At 39.6% G+C, this 19,930-nt stretch overlaps 1 long non-coding RNA gene across 1 annotated transcript; it reads right to left on the bottom strand.

The window, feature by feature from the left end:
- Window positions 1–14,120: 14,120 nt before the first annotated feature.
- Window positions 14,121–18,793, bottom strand: LOC112151490. Its single transcript, XR_002920139.2, has 3 exons — window positions 18,557–18,793; window positions 15,182–15,228; window positions 14,121–15,018 (listed from the first exon to the last, which is right to left on the bottom strand). It is a non-coding gene; the product is annotated as an uncharacterized LOC112151490 (long non-coding RNA).
- Between the last annotated feature and the right edge of the window lie 1,137 nt (window positions 18,794–19,930).

The raw sequence follows: 19,930 nt of genomic DNA, 5'->3' as shown, positions 1-19,930 counted from the left end.
AAAAGTGAAATGTTGGATCAATTAACAAAATCTATTTAAAAACATTTGTTTTTATCAAATTAAAATTTTTATTTATTACAAAAATTTACAACAAAATGTATTATATGATCCAATGTTTCACTTTTTTCAAAGTAAAATACAAACATTTGTTTGCTGATCGCCATATATTGTAACTTACATGTGGAGCTCCACAGGGCTTCCTTTAGGGCTCTGTTCTTTTTCTTAAAGCTCTTTTCACCATAAAAAGTGAAAAAGAGTTTTAATCAAATTAAAGTTTTATGTTGAGTAAACCATCAACTCAAAAACTTAATTTGATGAAAACTACAAATTGATCGAGTGTAAAATACAAACAAGTGTTTGCTGATCGACATATAGTGTAACAGATACATGCGGAGTTCCACAGGGCTTCCCTTCAAGGCTCTAATTTCTTTTTTTTTATCTCTTTACACTGTAAAAAGCGAAGAAATTGATAAATTAACACAAGTTCTTTAATTTGTTACATTTAAAAATATCAGTTTTTATGAAAATGATTTTTTAAGTTGAGTAAACCAACTTAAATTTTTAATTTGATTAATAATTTTAAATGTAAAAAATGACAAAAAAAGTATTATATGATCCAATGTTTCACTTTTAAAAATATTTGTGATATATTTTTAAAATATAATTTTTGTATATATTTGTATTAATATTTGTAAAATATTTGTTTGCTGATCACCGTATATTGTAACTTAAATGTGGAGTTCCACAGGGCTTCCTTTAGGGCTCTGTTTTTTTTTTTTACCTCTTTAAATCAAATATTGTGTGTTTTTGTTGTGTTTCAACTAGGGCTGGGAATCACTGGGTACCTCACGATACGATACGATACGCGATACCTGGCTCACGATATCGATAATATCGCGATACTGCGATAATTGGTAAAAATCCTCTCTAATAACTACCATTATATAGAAGAATGTGTTTTTGGGGGGAAATATATCCCCATTTGTCTTTTTTACCTTAAACACAATCATACTAAACAACTTTTCTTATTTTGTGCAACAAATTATACACACTTTTGTGCAAAATTGCTGAAATCAGTAATACTATGTCTTTGACAAACATTGACAACAACCAAATTGGAATTATCTGTCAAATTCAATGTTAACAATAGTAAACATGATCAGCAGTGACACTACTTAGTGCAGAATTGTTGTAAACAGAACAAATATTAAATAAGTCAAGTAGTGACAGCTATCTACCTCCAAAAGAACGTCACACCAAAGGATGATCAATATAATGTTTTACAGCCTCTCTCAAAATTGACCTAATTTTTCGTGCACTTTTCTCTCACTTGAAAAGGGCTGAGCATCCAAAAATAAAGGCTGATTTACTCAGACTGTTACTTGGGATTATTTTTCCAATTTTTATCATTTTTCCATTTGGTCAGTCAGCAGTCAATAGGTAAAAACCTTAAAACACACATAATAATGGCAATAAATATAATTTTAAGTGCTTCAATTAATTAGCATTCTCCCTAATTTTACAGTGAATTCATGTACTTTAGTTTAATTACATTTAAATTTAACTTCATACATCAAATCCTGCTTTTTTATTTAAGAATTACTTTAAAATTAACATTAGCAACAAGTAATTACATTGTTTGAAAACGTCACATTATAAATTTATCAAAGTTACACCGTACAGCAGCAGGTTAAACATTGAAGTGCATGAAAGCGAAAATTCCGACGCTCCTTGAAGCATACACAGACAACTGCGTAGCACGCGCTCAGTTCCCACAGCAAACAGGAAGTAAGTGATCGCTGACATTCTAGCGCTCAGACAAAGTCACTTCTTACCGGGTGGATCTCCTACAGATGGAGGATAAATGCTGACAGGTAGACATGCTTCACACACGCGCTACAGAGCCTGTATCTCACCGGTGCTTCTCCCGAATGAGCGCGTGCATCGCTATTAAAAGTCCGACGCAGCGTGCGCCCATAGTTCCGGCGCGCGACTCAGACGCTCAGCGCTATAGCCTCTTTAAATGAAAATATAATATCGATACTTGGTGAGAACCCATCGAGAATCGATCGCAGGACTAAATATCGCGATATATCGCAATATCGATATTTTGGCACACCCCTAGTTTCAACGTCTTTGCTCATTCAACATGGAGGTTTCTTACAGCTGGAGTCTTCCCGTTTCTGTTCATCATCTCTGACGCCGTTTGTGTTTCCGGACGTGAAGCCAGACTTTCACCTGCAGGTGAGAAGGCCTCTGCAGGTGTTGGGGTGCCGAGCTCAGGAAGGCGGCGGGTGGTGGCGAGTGTTCGGCCGAAGGAGGAGATGACGGATTTACGGGCTGCCTGGCAGAGGGAGCGTGCACGTGTCCCGCCCCTGGCAGCGCCTAGGATGGGCCGGGCTCCAGCGGCTCCGCAGGCCGCTGTGCTGCATGTTCTTCAGCCGCTGCTGCCAGCTGGACCTGAGCTGGTTGTGTGATTGTGCGCAGGTTTCATTGTGGCTTTACGGGCGGCGGCGGCGGCGGCGTGCGCTGTCACAGTCATCAGCTCTTTATTTACAAAGAACAATAAATGTAGGAGTTTGTTTTGGCTTCGCCGTTGTAGAACCGGATCAGAAGCAGAGACAGATTTAACATCCACAGCTGAAAACAGACGGTCGGAGATGTTACCAGCAACACCTAAAAAAACACTCGATCTTTGAAGACGGGAACTTTTCAGCCATTTTTGATTAATATTAATCGATTTGAATTGAATTAAGCTTAAAAGATCATCAATCGATTCACAAAAGATATAAATTGATGAAGACAGAGTCCACTAGCTTGATACTAACGTTCAATAGAATTTCCAATAGGACGGCTAGTGCTAATGCTAATGCTAATGCTCGGTCGGCCCAAAAAATACACTAAATGAAGATCTTCATAAACTCACAGGCATTCATTTTCTAAACTCTTTTAAGGAAATATTTTTAAGGTAACTATTTGTGGTCTAAAAGATTTTTTTCCCCCTCATACTGTCGTCTTCCACCTAGTGGTCAAACTGAAACGTCCTCCAGGAGAAGCAGAACAATGTTTACAATGTTAACGATCTGAACATTTTAGTTAGAACTTCTCCTTTAGAGAATCCATGTAACTCTGGATGATATTAACAATCTCATTATTTCACTAAAACATTTACAGGATGTGAACTGGATCAGATTAATATAAATATATTCAAATTAAATAATAGATTTTTAATGTATTTCTAAACAAATGTGTATAAATTTGTAAACTCAAAATTGAATTGAAGAATATAAAGAATAAAAAAAATTGGAATCGAATCGATTGTGAGCCCAAATCTGGAAATTATAACTCGTACCCAGCCCTAGTCATCTGGCTGCAAATGGCGGTTCCCATAATGTGGAAAAATGGCGACTGAATTTTCTTCATTTCACTAGAACTGGAGGTAAAGCATTTTCTGTGGGTGACGTCACAACCGCTTCATCAAGGATCGTCTTGGTTGTCATCCGTTTTAGCGACGACCAAGAAATCATCATTGGATTTAGGACCTAAATTTTGTGCGGTGGCATTCATCAAAGAACATTCTGGTGAGGAATCCGCACGACATTTTAGAGTGAATCCTAAACATATTCGACAAAGGGGATGGATAATATTAAGATGGTGGCTTCAGAAACAAGCAGTTTCTTTGTTGAGGTGCAAAAAAAAAATCGGCCAATCAGGATACAGAACTCAAAGCACTCTGAACAAAAACCTTCACAAATGTACAAAAAAAATCTACAATACAGCAAACAAGCAAGACTTTAATGTTAACTTCCTATTAGTACTCACACTGACATGAAAACAGATTTCCAAATCGGATTCAGATTCTGTCAGAATGTCATTTAAACTCCCAAACGTTGGTTTTCCGAGTCTTTCGTATTAAATCAGCTCCACAGAAGCTACTGGAAACAGAATCCCACTCTCGTGCTCAGAAGCCAGTCGGATTCCTCTGCAGAGCATTGTTTAACTGAAGATGATCCGATGTTCACATATGTGAAATAAATGAGCTCTAATCCCCTTCAAAGTGGAGCGGCGGGCCGCGGTCCAAGTGGAGATGAGCGCCCTCACCTCCAGTTCATGGCACTTTGACAGCTCCAGACTGATGAAGCAAAGAAGCTAACAGGCTCTTTGACAGCACCTCCCATCCTCTGCATGTCAGTGTCAGGTAACCATTTCCCAAGTGCCACCTCCAATTACTCATAATCATCATGATTATACATTGTGTGAATGCAAATGTGCGGCATGTAGAACTGGAGACGCTTGTTGCATGACTAATGGTTTCCTAAATGAAGGCTGGACTTCAACGAGCGTCTTAAGGAGCAGAAGAGATTTTAATTACTTGTCTGTCTGACCTTCAGTCGAGACCCGAACACGAGTCCGTCACCCTGATGGTGTTCTCCCTCCACGTCTTTGGAAATGGCTTTCCGTCAGTGGTTCTGGAACGTCAGTCAGGGAAGTTTTCAACTCTGCTGAGGATGGTCAGATCTGTCTTTGAGAGCGGCGAAAGGATCACTTCAAATCTCCATGTCCCCTCCTGACAAGTCTTTTGTTTGTGGGCATCTGGGATCTGTCCTTTTGGGGAGGGGTACTGTGAGGTTTGCTCTGTTACGTCACTGTTTTGGATCTCCATGGTTCATATTTCAGTTTATCTATTAAATGTTTCTGCCACCAAGGGCGGTCTCCTGCCTTTGGGTTTCTGACAGAATGACCAAAACCACAAAATTACTGACAAAAATTAAACCCAAGTCCACCCACCTCACAGTACCCCTCCCCAAAATGGCAGATTCCAGATGCCCAATACAATCTGGGCTCCAGTAGAACAAGCGATGGTCATTATTGGGTCAAGGGTTGGCAGGCGGGCCTGTGGATCCTCTGGTTCAGCTGGTGAAATGTTTTCAGGTTTGAGTTTTTTGGTCCAAAACCATCAGAAACTTTAAAAAACTCAAACTGCTGTTTTATTGTGCCGAACTTCAGCTTTTTTGCCATCAAAAGACAGGACAATTATTTATCAGAAAATAACTTGGAGTGCCAAGTGTTGCTCAAATTCTGGTCATTAAAGGCTGAATTTGAAGGTGTAAAACTTTTGATAAAGAAATTCAAGATTAAGTTTTGTCGTTTCACACATCGTATCAGCAGGAGTCCACGGGTCAAACGAAATGTTTTTCCTCACTAATATTACAGTGCAAGCAGAAATATAACAATGAGGCAAAAAATAAAACAACAGTAAATAGAACCATCTTTAATTATTAAACACCAGTGTAAAGGAAAAACATGATAAATAAAATAGATTTAGATATAGCACTAAAATAGAACCAGCATTCAGTAATAAAAAATAACCAACGTTCAATCATTAAAAAGTGAATATATGTGAATAAAAAGTGAATGCAGTCCTTTATATTAGAATTTTATATTTTTAATACACTGGCAGCTAAACGCATTTGTTATTTTGCTCCTTTTTCCTCTTCTTACACTTTAAAACTCAATCTAGAACCTTGTTAAAGTGAAGCTGTGACAAAATGCAAATTCTTGCATTTTCTTATTTTAATTAAGAGTATATGTGTCTGTGACGCTGTGGCGTGTTTCTGACAGCAGTTTAACAGCATAAATGTATTCCAGACAAAAACAGTCGTTTTCACAGCCAACATGTTAATGATAAAACTAAATGCTGCATTTATTTTATTTTAATTTTTCAAAATGATTAGTTTGTGCACAACTTTGTCTAAGACACACATTTGGCTTTGAGTTTCCTCCATAGACCAGAAACATGGTTCTGCTGGAGAACGTTTCTGCTCAAACAAAATACCAGGCTGCACACAAACAATAACTATTTTCTCTTCTCGGTGCATGCTGGGTAAATTATGACATTGAGAAAAAGAAAATAAAACAGCCGAGAAGCTACAATCAAGCATGCGACTAAAGTTCATTTTCCTGAAGACCAGATAGATCCAAACAGCTGGTTTGTTCTGAGGAAAATATCTACCGTATGTTCCAGAGTATAAGAAAAAATGTCTAATCAAAAAGAAGAAACCTATATATAAGTCGCTCTGGAGTATAAGTCGCACTTTTAGGAGAAAAGTGTGACGTTTCAGAACAAATCCATCAAGCCCAGTGTAGCGAAAAAATAAATACAAAAATACTAATCTTTTGATCTGTATAAGAAAAATATTAAAGTTTAAGATGAAAACAATCAGATTCTCTTCCATGTTTGTTTTGAACGACACTTCTTCTACCAGTAGCAAATACATTGGATGCGGCGCCCTCTAGTGGCTGTTAGAGAAAACAACAGCTAAAAGACAACCAGTGTTTACTGGGAAAATAAATATTTTTACTTTTGATGTAAAAAAAAAAAATCCACAAATAAGTCGCCCCTAAACTGTGAAAAAAATGCGACTTAAACTGTAGAAAATACGGTAATCACTGAAGAGAAAGTCTGTTTTGACTGATGGAAAAATCTGATTAAAGTTGTTTGTCACATTCAGGAGCTTCATGCAGACGGCTGCAGATTATGAACAACTCCACCTTTATTTGGCGAATCATAAAGAAGTTGATGTTTCCATTGGATCACCTCGTTCTGAAGGAGCCTGCAGGCGTGCATTGACCTGCCGCCGTGAAGGTTCAGCAGTCAACTTTGTGGTGATTGGCGTTGAGTAGAAGATTGGTCTTAAGTAAACTTTAGTAGAAAAATGGGGTCAAAAAGTCTCAATGATTCCATTTTAGGCTGACTTCTTTTACCAGACACCTCAGCTGTAATTATAGCACTAATTTAGGTGGTTAGCAGCTGAAGTAAACACGCCGACCCGGCAGCTTCACCACCCACAGCTGCTCAGGGAGCGAGTTGTTTTACTCAGGAAGTCACCGGCTTGAAGTCTATTTGTCTTTTTGTAATTACCAGTCAATAAAAGAAAACCCGGGGTAATTATCCCCGGTGCTCAGCGAAACCAATCGTTGGGAATTAACATAAACACAGGCCGATTTTTAAGGTGGTGATTCACAAGTCAAACACATCGGGGGAGAGCGCGTGGCGGGGGGGGCCGTGAGCCTCAGAGGGGGACGCCGCGACCCCACAGCCAAAGTTCAGAGGGAGAGGGAACCCCGCGGAGGCGGTTCCCGGCGAGGAAACATCTGCGCTTGGTCGGTTAGGGACGGTCTCTGTGAAGGGAGACCGCAGGATGGAGCGGCGCTCCGGCTGGGACTCCGGCGGCACATGGGTTTGATTTGGGGGAGCAGGGAGGGGTTCTGGAGGGAGGTTCAGGTCACCGCAGAGATGCTTTGATGCTGAAGTCACAGAGGTGGTTTGGAAAAAGTGTGGTTTCATTTTGGTGTATTTATTTTGATTGAAGACATATTTTATTAATTGTGTTTACAGGATCCATCCATTTTGAAGGTGAATTAATACATTTGTCATGCAAATAATGTGTTTTGGAGAGTCGCTAGCTGTTACCAGGACAACGTGCAGCACTGTCAGTGTTTGGTAAATTACTTTTGATTGATTACTTTCGTTAGTTGATGGAATTGTAATTAAATTACTTTACTCATTACCTAATTAAAAAAGGAATTCAGTACTTTTTATTTTACGTTTCTCGCCTCACAGACACATTAGATTAAAGTCGCACAAACAAGATTCTGTAGGAAAATCCACAAAATAAAAACAAACTACTAGCTTTTTCTTAGCAGAAACATCATACTTTTATTTCACTTACCGATGATGGCAAAAACAAACCAAAAAAAAGTTCTAGCAGAAAATTCTGTCGACCGTCGTAGAAAACTGTGAATTTCAGGAGAGATTCACATCCATGAATCCACTGTTAGTCGATTAGCCGCGACCCAAAGGACTATTAAAATAGTCAACGACTAAGATAATAGTCGGTATAGTGTTTTGTTTTTTAATTTAAAAACTACGTTGCTACTATTGAGGGTTTCTGTAGTTCAGTTTTATTGTGTAATTATCAAAGTTTGAACTGTAATTTGTTACATTACTCCATTAATGACCAAAGTAATAAAATTACAGTAATTCATTACTTTAAAATAATCTACTTTTTTTGTGAAAACAAATTTGAATTTAAAAAATAATAAGAATAAAGTACCAATAATTAATTAGTCAGGCTTTATCCATTACATGATGTCACATTAAGACAGGAGCACAGCCCAAAGTCCACAGAGCTAAATCAGAGTCAGTCACGAGCAGAGAGGAGACTGGAGTGGTCAGGGTCCAGGTGAGGGTCAGGGCAGGCGGCGGACAACCAACCAACCAACCAACCAACCACTGACTCCTGATGCATAATGGATCATCGTTGAGGTTTATTTTGGGTTAATTCTGAATTTTAGAAAGTTGAACTTTGATAACAACACAGCAGCGACGGGCGCAAACAGAGACACTGATAACAACAGTTATACACTAAAAAGAGATTAAAATGATTGAAAAAGACATAAAAAGCTCATTTATCTGTAATGAATTAGTTTGATGATCCTTTGTTTGGATCAAACAATGATCATTTGTAGAAAATAAAACTATTATTGGAACAAGCATTTATGGCAAACCTTCCACATTCTGTACTAAAAAAATAAACAATTTTAATCAAATTTTTATTTCTAAAAATTCACTCAAATTTTTTGAAAATACATGTTTTTACTTCATTTCTTAGGGAAAAAATAACTTTAATTTTTTGGAAAGAAATTACTTCAGTTCTTAGAAAAAATGTTTTACTTCAATTTTTAGATTTTTTTTTACTTAGATTTTTAGAAAAAAAAAACCTTTTTACTTCAATTAATACAAAATTGCTTCAATTTTTGGGGTAAAAAATACTTTAGAAAAATAAAATGTACTTCTACTTTAAGAAAAAAATGTTTACTTCAATTTTTAACAAAAAAATGTTTACTTTAACTTTTAGAAAAAAAAAATCAGCTGCTATCTGGTTTGTCACCAGTTTGTAACCAGATTTTTTTTTTTTTTTACTTCGATGTCCCTTTAGGGGAGGGTGTCAAACTTTAGGTCACGGGCCGAACTAGATAAAGATTTATTGAACAGCCCGTACCATGACACTACCACCACTCTTTACTGATGAATGAGGTCAGTTGGACGTCAGAATGTTTGTTTCTCTCATCAGTCAACAGAGTTTTAGTCCAAATATCCAAAGAAATAACTTCTTCAAACAAATAAATTAGTTTTTTAGAATGTCTGTATTTAGAATAAAGATGCATAACGAGTTTTCACTAAAGTATCAAGAGGGAAGGATAATTCTTCTCAGCAGGATTTCCAGCGTTCTCACATGTTCAGCTGCCGTCAGACGTTCTGAATAATGAAGTCCTGAAGGATGTCAGCAGAAGTCGGCTTGACGGCGCTCATGTAAGCCGATACATTTTCATTTTCTTATTAAAGTTAATTTTTGACACCTCTGACATGCTTGATTGTAATTAGTACTTGCACACAAACAGTCATAGAGCTCTGGAGAGAGCTCCATGACTGTAGGAACCTGCAGACCAAAGAGGGAAGAAGAAGCTAAAAGACCAACAAACAAACAAACAAACACTGAGAGGTGATGTTTACTCATTTATCTTTAAATATGTTCTAACATTCAGCTTTTATTACTTTGGACTACAGGTTGATGGATTGATCGATTGGGGCTGTTTTTTGGGGATTTGGTCATATATTGGTAGGCTCCACCTACTTTTCTTAATCGTCAGTTTATAACTTGGAATAAAGAAAAAAAATTACAAATATGTTAAAAAAAGGGGCCTTGACTTTGACACGTGCTTTAGGGGCTCTGTACCAACCCAAGAGAATGGTGACCAACAGTGATTGGCCAAAATATTTTAAATGTTTCTCCAAATATGGATGATAACAAACTCAGATGGTTTCAGAGGCGCTTTATAGAATCTGGAAACAAAGGAGTCCAAATCTGCACACTTGAAGCTAAAGATTTGGACACTAAGACACTTAGAATGACATCCAGATGATTTTCATCGTCGGGTTGACCTGATAGACGGAGACCAACACCAGTTTACGGCTCAGTTCATACCAGACGGATCTCTGCCTCCACTCTCATAAAAGTTGGTTGAAAAAGGAAAAGAAAATGAAGCAATGTAGAATGTCCTCTGAACGAGGGCTGTGACCACTCAGCCCCGACAAGAGGAAAGTGCTGGAACAGATGGATGTGAGGAAAACATGGTCAGGAGAAAGTATAAATAACAGCGCAGAATAATAAAGCTCTCTGCTCCTGAAGAGGGTCGAGTTTAAGGGCCCAAACCAACATTTCTGGAACGTGTTGAAAACACAAGAGCTCAATTAACTTCACCATCACTGTGGAAAATAAACAAGATGTTTCAATGGACAAGAGATGAAAGAGTTTCTCCTTTAAAAGTCAACTAAAGTGGAGTCCTCCATGGTGTTTTCCATTGAAAGTTTAAATGTACACAAAAAACGCCTCCGTTCTGCATTTACCCGTCTGCTGCGAGCACGGAGACGCCACACTGGCGGTGCAGCACCAAGAAATCCTGAAAGATGAGCTCAAGGTGTGTGAAAATGACTCTGCATTACAAATCCCTCGCCTCAATTGGGTGCCACTCTCAGCGGGAGCTTTCAGACCTCCCGAGAACATCTCAAACCGGAGACAGCCAAAAAACAGGATAGATCAGCGCGAGATTGCGGGGTGAAAATGGCGTGGCAATCTTCCACAGCGAGGCTCTGGCAGACATTGTGCAGCATCCGTCAATACCTCGCGCTGACACATACACAACCCCGCACCTCCACCCCACACATGTGGAATGCGCCTTGACGGCAGTCGACTATCTGAGCTTTTATCTCTCTGACACGCCTCTGCCACTGACATTTACATGAAAGCTATAGGCCGGGATGGGAACAATCTGCGCTGATAGCAAACGTCTTGTGAAGCAAGAGCAGTTGGAGTGGAGCCTGGTGCATCACTGCTTCTGGATGCAGCTCTGTGAGCAGAGATGCTATCAGAGTACAGCGGGGAACAAGATGCACAACAGAAAAATGTTTGTGTACACAAGAGACGCCTCGTTCCAGCAGCTGCATCAAACTCAAACTTTATGGGTGGTACCTTGGATCCCCGCTTTGTTACACGCGCATTGTTAAACCCAAAACTGAGAGACAACAGGCACTGCAAAACGATTTCTGGTGGCTCGCCCGACTTGCGTCTCATCTGTGGGTCTCGACCAAATCTCATGGGTCTCGACCAAATCTCGTGGGTCTCGACCAAATCTCGTGGGTCTCGACCAAATCTTGTGGGTCGTGACCCACAAGATTTGAGTCACGACCCATGAAATTTTTTGTTCATGACCCAAGGGATTTGGTCGCACCCGACGAGATTTGATTGTGACCCATGACATTTCAGCCACAACGCACAATATCTGATCGTGACCCACGAGATTTGGTCTTAACCCAAGAGATTTGGTCATTACCCACGACATTTATTGTTCATGACCCACGAGATTTGATCGCGGCTGACAAGTTTTGGTCGTGACCCACGAGATTTGGTCATGATCCACGAGATTTGGTCATGACCCATAAGATTTCAGTCGCAACGCACAATATCTGGTCGTGACCCACAAGATTTTTTGTTCAAAACCCAGGAGATTTGGATGCGACCCACCGGATTTGGTTGCAAACAAAACTCATGTGTCATGACCCACGATATTTTTTGTTCATGACCCAAGAGATTTGGTCGCGGACAACAAAATTTGTTAGCGACCCACGAGATTTCAGTCGCAACACACAATATCTGGTCGTGACCCATGAGTTTTGGTCGTGACCACGAGATTTATTCACAACCCACAAGATTTGGTCATGGCCCAAGAGATTTGTTCACCGCCGACAAGATTTGCTCGCAACCAACGAGATTTGAGTCGCAATACACAATATTGGGTCGCAACGGACGAGATTTGGTTGCCACCCACAAGATTTTTTGTTCATGACCCATGAGATTTGTTCACGGCCCTTGAGATTTGCTCGCAACCAACGAGATTTGAGTCGCAATGCACAATATTGGGTCGCAACCGACGAGATTTGATTGTGACCCACAAAATTTGATTTATGACCCACAAGATTTCAGTCGCAGCGCACAATATCTGGTCCTGACCCAAAAGATTTGAGTTGCGCCCCACAAAATTTGGTCATGACTCACGAGATTTTTTGTTCATGACCCAAGAGATTTGGTCGTGGCCCAAAAAACCTGAGTCCGGTGAGCCACCAGAAATATGTCAGAGCTGTTTGGCAGCCCCTGCTGCCAAAATGACCACACGTACAGGAGAAACAAGTCAAAAGGGAAGTGACAACTGTGACTTTCACAGATCCATTAAGATCTGAGAGGTAGCCAATTAGAAGCGTCTTAAATACAGCGATTTACATGGTGGCTACAACACTCGGAGGCACTCAGCAGTCATCACAGGAGCCAAATGACAGCCGGCGACAGGAAAGGCAAGCTGCTATTACTCTGAGGAATGAAAGACTGTCTCCAGAAGAAACAGACAAAAAAATCTCAAAGTATCTGAGTGCGATGTGGCTTTTCGCTTCAAAAGTGCCAAGAAACTGAGGTAAAAAGAAAAAAAGAAATCAAACAGCGAGTTCATAAGCCTGCGTTACACAAGACCGGCTGCAGCCGACATCAAGGCGCAGCTGAATGAGAGTCAACATAAAAACTCCGCCGCGCTCCCAGGACTTAAGAAGCAGGGCTGCCGGGTCATTCGGCGGCTCAGAAACCTTTATGAAGCCATCAGAACAGGGTTAAGAGGCTTGCTTGGGCTAAACAGAGCACTGCTGAGAGGCGGGGAAACTCAAGGGTGACATTTTGAGTTCATCAGACCTTTCCTCACCTCCTTTTTCCTCGCGTTGAACCCTGCGTTTCTGCCTTCACCCCTAATTATTTTGCATGTCTTATAGAGCCGCCCAGCTGAATGCAGGGCAACATTAAACACTGCTTGTTTAATAAACGGTGGACATGAATGAAACACACAGCCATGGCGGGAAAGAAGAGACGTCGCTAATGAGCTTCCTGGTCATTGGGACGGCGGCGGGCGATGTCGCAGGAGCCCAGCTAATGGGAGAGATCTGCATAGAAGGAATTCCTCTTTGACAAATTACTTTCACTATTAATGCTACAGGATGTGTGTGTGGCTCTGCTGCTCGTACATCTTAAAGACCCACAATCATATTCTGATCCATTTCCAAAGGGTTCCCAGTAAATAATCACGATTATGCCATTTTATGACCATTTTACTGCTAGACGCGTCCAATATGGCGTCACTCTTTACATACCTTGGACAATGGTAACAGGCTAGCTTAGCATTGCTAGCAATGTACCTAATTGGGCTCTCCAATCATCTGTGAGCTTCAGGGCTAATAAAACGTACCTTCATCTTACCAACCTCATGTGACCCCCCCCCCCACGCCCCACCCCCCTCATCACGATTGTTTCAAATTGGTAGAAGTTAATCTGTTGAAATGTCTGAATAAACAAAGTCAGTCTTATTGCTTCATAAAGGGATAATCTTTAACTGCATTTTGATCCAATCAGCTCATAATATCCCACAAATGTCTGTTTTCTGCTGTGGGGGGGCATGAGTGACCAAATGCATGATGGTACTCCCACCAACATGAATGTAGAGACCTTCCAATGTATGTCTAATGAGGAGAAGACTTTTATTCTTTTCTCTTGTGTTAGCACCTGTGGAAACTCACACCTGGAGACTGGATAAGAGGCTACATCAGTTTGTACTATTTTGGAATTTAGAATTCTGAACCAAAGAAATAAAAAATAAAAAAACAGAATTTACTTCATTTCAATCAATCGGAGAAAAACAACGAGCAATTCAACCGAAACTCAAGCTAAATAATGATTACAGTTTGACTTAAAATAATCCAATTAAGACAATCTGGACTTTGGAATAATGTACTTTAACTCCTGAAGTGGATGCAATAGTAATTAATTTAGTTTGCTATAAATGTATGTTTTATATTTAGACTGATTGGAATAAATAAAAATTAAAAAGACATAAATGATCAACCTCCATTACCTTTATTTTTTAGCATCCTTTGCTACAACATGGTTCACCTTTGGCAGTTTCAGTGATTTTTTTTTTTTTTTTTTGGTGCGTTATGAATTTAAAACTTTTTTTAATTTTATTTTTAAAATGTTCTTTACTGTGCATCCTGATTGGCTGCTGGCCTCGTCAATCTCCTCCATCCTGTTTTCTTTGGTTTCAATCCCTAGTACTTGACTTCTTTTCCATACGAGCGATTGGAACTTTAGTCATAATAATTGTATAAAGTGAAGTTTACAGGTAACTCCTGGGATTAACGAAGGACCACCGTGTCATGAAGAACTTGTGTTCTGAGTCCGTTTTCTGCAGCTTGGAGGTTAGAACAATCAGTTATGGAGTTCCTCAGGGTTTTATACCAGAACTGCTTTTTTTAAGCATGGTGTCCTTGGGACAGAAAAAAAACATCCACTGCAACCTTCCTGATTTAATCCTTGGGTTACAAATGCATCACCCTGGTCTTCCTGATATAAATTGGTCCTAATTTCTAATTGGAAATGGAAAAAAAGCATTAATTGTGTTTCTCTTGAACGTATTTCCTGCCTGGAGTTTTTCTCTCAGGACTTGTGGACTCCAGTCCGACCAGAATCTGTCCTTTAATTACACGTCAGACCGGCCCTCCAAAGTTCCTTTCTTCCACCGTCTTGATATTACAAAATCATCATTTCCCGGAGTGAAGCTGAAAACTAGTTCATGCAATCATAACTTTACAGCTCCGGCACTGCAATGCGGCTTCAGTCCAATGTCCCAATTATACAGAAAAATCCCACAGCTGATTCAGAATGCAGCAGAAAGAGTTCATCTTTCCTCCGCCGACCTCTGCAGCGGCTGCCTTCGGTGAAGACTCCTTCTTAAGAATCTTATTATCAGAGCTGTGTCTTCTCTAGTGTAACGTTTGTCATATTCTATGATAATCTTTACTCTTTCAGTCTGAAAAATAACACAAATTTGCTCCATTAAGCATTTAGAAGAAAATATCAGAAAAACATTTGGATGAAAACATTTGATTCTCAAAGAAAGAAAAGGAAAAAAATATTTTCCATTTTGAGTTTAATCGAAGAAGCGACATTTCTCTCAACTCGTGACTGGTTACCTGGTTCAGGTGTGTCCAGCCAATGAGACCATGCCAGAGCAGGAATCCTGGAAAACATGCAGGAATGTGGACCTCGAGGGCTCAGTTAAGAAACATAAACACAGAAAACGTGTTAAAAATGTTAAAAAATCAAATCAAACGCCAACAGAGCGTCTGCGGCCTAAACAGGTTGTAGATCTCAGCTCAAGTGGACGCCCTTCCAGGCAGTAACAACACAAAAGTGATTCTGTGGTACTTAGTGCAACAAAAGACATAAAAACTCCAAATGAAACCTGCTTCCATGAAACGGCCCGCTGTGAACGTGTTTCTGTGGGCTGGCTGTTTATCTGAAGGCGAAACAAAATGCAGGCGCGGTTTCATGAAAGCGGCGGATCCTGAGTGGTGTTTGAGGTAAATATACTCTGCAGCAGCAGAAGGCAGACAGACAAAAGAGGAGGAGGGCTCGACTGTATCGCTGAAGCAGCCCGAGCACGAGCTATTAGACTGCGACATGTTGCCTTTTTCAGATCCTAATGACAGACCGAGGAGCTGAATCGCTGCAAAGAGTCGGCGAAATGGCAGAGCGGAGAAAAAGGCGGCGCTGGAGGAAATCTGAGGGGCTCGCTCGGAAAAGAGAGCTGAAGGCGGCACTTTGAGGCAGCGGCTGTAAAGCTGCAGACGATACGTCGTTCAGAGGAAACAAAGAGGAAGAAGAGCAAAAAACTGAAGGTTATTGTGAGGATTCACGTCAATGTGACTGAAAGACGGACAGATGGAGGCTCCTCTATGGAGCTACATTGAGGCCCATATTATTTCAAACCCAAATAAAATAACTTGTAAAATATTTACTTGTTTGTCCAAAAAAAATTAAATTGGACAAAATGTTTTGCTTTATTTAAAATAAACGTAATTATTAAACTCAACAATAAACTCAAATTTTCAATTTCAAAACTTTTTTTTTGGTTTTGTACTGAAACGGAAAATTTCAGACATCCTTAAAGTTTTAAAAAACTAAAATTTTCAGATTCAAAACTGAAAAAGAGATAAATATGGGATCAAATCAGAATCAGCTTAAAGTGAATGAAAAGCAGATTGAAAGTTTGAAAAAAAGAATTGTAACTGAAAAAAAAAAACAAGACATTGTAAATTAGAAAAAAAAACATTGAAAATTTGAATTACAAAAACTATGTATGTAAAATTACCAATTGAAAATAATGTATCCATTCAGCTGCTGCTTTGAATTTTTAGCTCAACGATCTCAAAGCCCCGCCCACATGTAAAATAAGAATCAGCTCAGCAACTCAAAGCAAAGAATGAGAAACGAAAAAAGAAAACATTGAAAGTACAACTTTTTTAATTGGTAACAATTTTAGTTTTTTTATTCAACTTTCAAATGTATTTTTTTTTTAATTTTGTACTTTATTTTAAGTTTTTTATTTTTTAAAATTTTTATTTTTTTCCATTATTTAATAATCCCGCTTTCAAATTTTTTCTTTTTTTTTGTTTTTTTTAGATTTTCCGTCTTGTTTTTCCTTCACTTTAAGCAGATCCTCTTTGACCCCATATTCAACTCAGAGACTGCACCAAGACTGAGCCCAGTTTTGATTGGTCCTTCATTTTAGCCCCGCCCCAATGCGCCACAGCAGTGTTTTGAAACTGAAAAAAAGTGAAAATTTAAAAGTTTATTTTAGAACAGCAAAAACTTTCAGATATTTTAAATTCTTTTGGGACTAACACCCCTTATCACCAATATCACCACCACCAGTGTGTGAATGTGTGTGTGAATGGGTGAATGGGTCTGTGACTGTGAAGCGCTTTGGGCCCTTGAAGGAGGGTAGAAAGCGCTATACAAGTATACGCCATTCACCAATATATGTTTCCAGTTGTTTTATTTGGGTTTCAAATAATATTGGCCTGAATTTAGCTCCATACTGGCCTTGCCACTTTGTGTGGGATTTATTAAAATCAGGAGGATATGGTCTGAAATTCTCAGTTCCAGTGAATGCTCCAGGACTGAACCCAGTTTTGATTGGTCCTTCGTTTTAGCCCCGCCCCAACGTGCCACAACAGGGTTTTGAATTGGAAATGTTCAGATTCCAAACTGGGGGGAAAAAAGAGAGTTGAAAGTGAAAAAATAGGTTTGAAATTGAAATTTTGAGTTTTAAAACCTAAAAAAGGAAATATTTGAAGCTGAAAATAGTTTAATTTATATTTCGAACAGCAAAACGTTTTGGACATTTTACTTTTTTTGGCCCCAAAATTACATTTTTTTTTAAGTTGTTTTATTTGGGTTTCAAATATATTGTCCCCAAGTTAGCTCCATATCCTCCTGATTTTAATAAATCCCTCACGAAGTAGCCCGGCCCGGCCCGGCCCAGCCCGGCCGGTTCCGATGGCATCCATGCAAATAAAAAGCGATTACATTTCCTTGTTTTCCCAAACATCCTCAAATGTCAGAGTCAATCCTCAGCCTGAGAGAAACTTCAGACGAGAGGAGAAGGTCAAAGTCGGGGCCGCCGCCGAGGCTTCATCAAATCAATGCTCTGCGTCGCCATAACTAAAACAGGCATATTTCCATAGATGACACACTCGATGGGAACGGCGCCGCAGCAGAATTGTTTGGTGGAACATTTAAGAGGCGAGTTTTAATGAATAAGGAGAGAACGCCACGTTTCCTGGCAATTTGCTGCCAAAGCGGCGTCCTGCCATCTCCTCGATTCCTCGTCTGCCAGAAGTGTCTGCGCTTTGTTAAAGCGTATTCTAATCTTCCTGCGATGTGGTTCACTTCCTGTCTGGGTGAAGACTCCCAGGTGAGGATGACAGCGGCGACGGCGAGCCCCGACCCCGCTCCAATTTCCTCCTGATCTAATTTCTACATGGCTGCACTCGACCACAAAGAGAACAGAGGAGGAAGATGAAGGGGAGTCATCCTCCGAATGGAAATGGTCACTTCCAGAGAGGGGCTGGAAAATGGGCCGCCCCCCAGTGAAGCTTCATCTGGAAATGGGGGGCATCAAAAGAGCCCAGCGTGGCTCCGGCAGAGGATACTAATGATCCCATGACGCCTGCGAAGGGCTGCTGGAGCGTTAACCTGGCTCCGGATGACCCGTTCTATGTAGGTCAGCGTGAATGGGTTCTGCCTCGCTACTTTCACCTGAAAATGACAGTCTGTCCTCCTTTTTACCTGCTGCATCTGAAAATGACGCCTGACGGCTCCGCGGCGCCGCGGCTCTGGGATTTCAGCATCAGAAAAGCTTTTCTCTCTCATTTTTCCACAAATGAGTAAAACATTCGAGGGAACATTCTTGTTTTTGTGTTCTACAATTTGTTTGTGTGACTTTAAAGAAGTGATCTTCTAGTAAAGGATGGACTCTTATTATGCACAAAGATTTTTACCTTAGAACTGCAGGTGAAGAGAAGATTTTGTTGGAGTTTTGGGTTCCAGAAACTGGATCTCTGATCTGAGGGATCGGTTCTGAGCCTCTGTGGATTCAGCTTCATCTGGGGGTCGGATCAAAGGCGCAGGTCTTACTGTGGTCGAGGGGTTCGAGAGGAGGCGTCCCCAAACTTAGGCCTGCGGTCCGGATTTGGCCCACCTCCACATTTGGCCCGGCCCATGAACAATATCAGAGACGCAGGATTTTTTTCCCCCCAAAGTAGCTTTGAGATTGTTTGCTAACAGTGTTTCCTGTTAGCAACATTTGTATTTCTGTAAGCAAACGTTTTGCTAACAGAAAATACTGTTAGCAAAACAGAAAACACTGTTAGCAATTTTTTTTTCTGTTAGCAAAACACTGTTTTGCTAACAGACAACACTGTTAGCAAAACACTGTTTTTGCTAGCAAAAACAGCATTAGCAAAATGTTTCTGTTAATTCTTTTTTAGCAAAACGGAAAACACTGTCATAAAAACAGTGTTTGTGAACAGAAAACACTGTTAGCAAAACACTGTCAACAGTGTTTTCTGCTAGCAAACACTGTTTTGCTAGCAGAAAATACTGTTAGCAAAAGCGTCTTGTACTGTTTTGCTAGGAGAAAACATCGTAAATGCCAAAATAGTCCAAAAAGCTAAAAGAATGCCAATTTGTAAAACTTAAAAACTGTAACTGTAACATAATTATGAATAATAAAAAGGCAGGAATATTATTCCAGAATAAATCAACTTGAACCTTAAATAACTTTCAATATTTTACTCCATAAAAATATATTTTGTCAAAATTATACAAGTTAGAAATAAGAGGAAGATAACATCGGGTCATTAATAACAATAAAATAAACGATCTGGAGGGCCGGATCCGGCCCCCGGGCCTCGACTTTGACACGTATGATTTAAAGCTTGATATGACTTTCAAGCACAGAATCATTTTGCGCTGAAGATTTTTAAATGTCTCGTTTCTGGAGCTAAACGTTTGTTCAGTAACCATCTTTGCTTCACTCTTCTATGCTAACAGCAGCTCTGTCATTAAAAAAAAAAAAAACTCTGAGATCGAATGAAAATAAATTATATATATATATATATATTTATATTTTCAAAACTACAAAAAAAACTTTAATGACTTGTTATCCTGTAGGTGGCGCTAATGATGGATATGTTAACAGCATCCTTTGTAATCCCAAATGAAAGATTAATCGAGCCACCTGCTTACATTTAACATTAATCGCATATAAAATATAATTAAAAACCCGTAAAACTTTTACGTGTTAAAACATGGAGTTGTGCTGTTGGTTTGGTTGGAGTCTTTAGAATTACTTTAAAGGACTAATAAAACTT

This window comes from Oryzias melastigma, linkage group LG20, assembly GCF_002922805.2.
Source record: "Oryzias melastigma strain HK-1 linkage group LG20, ASM292280v2, whole genome shotgun sequence".
In the NCBI taxonomy this organism is placed as follows: Eukaryota; Metazoa; Chordata; class Actinopteri; order Beloniformes; family Adrianichthyidae; genus Oryzias; species Oryzias melastigma.
The sequence above is the reverse complement of the archived record's forward strand: the minus strand, read 5'-3'. Positions and strand labels throughout refer to the sequence as shown.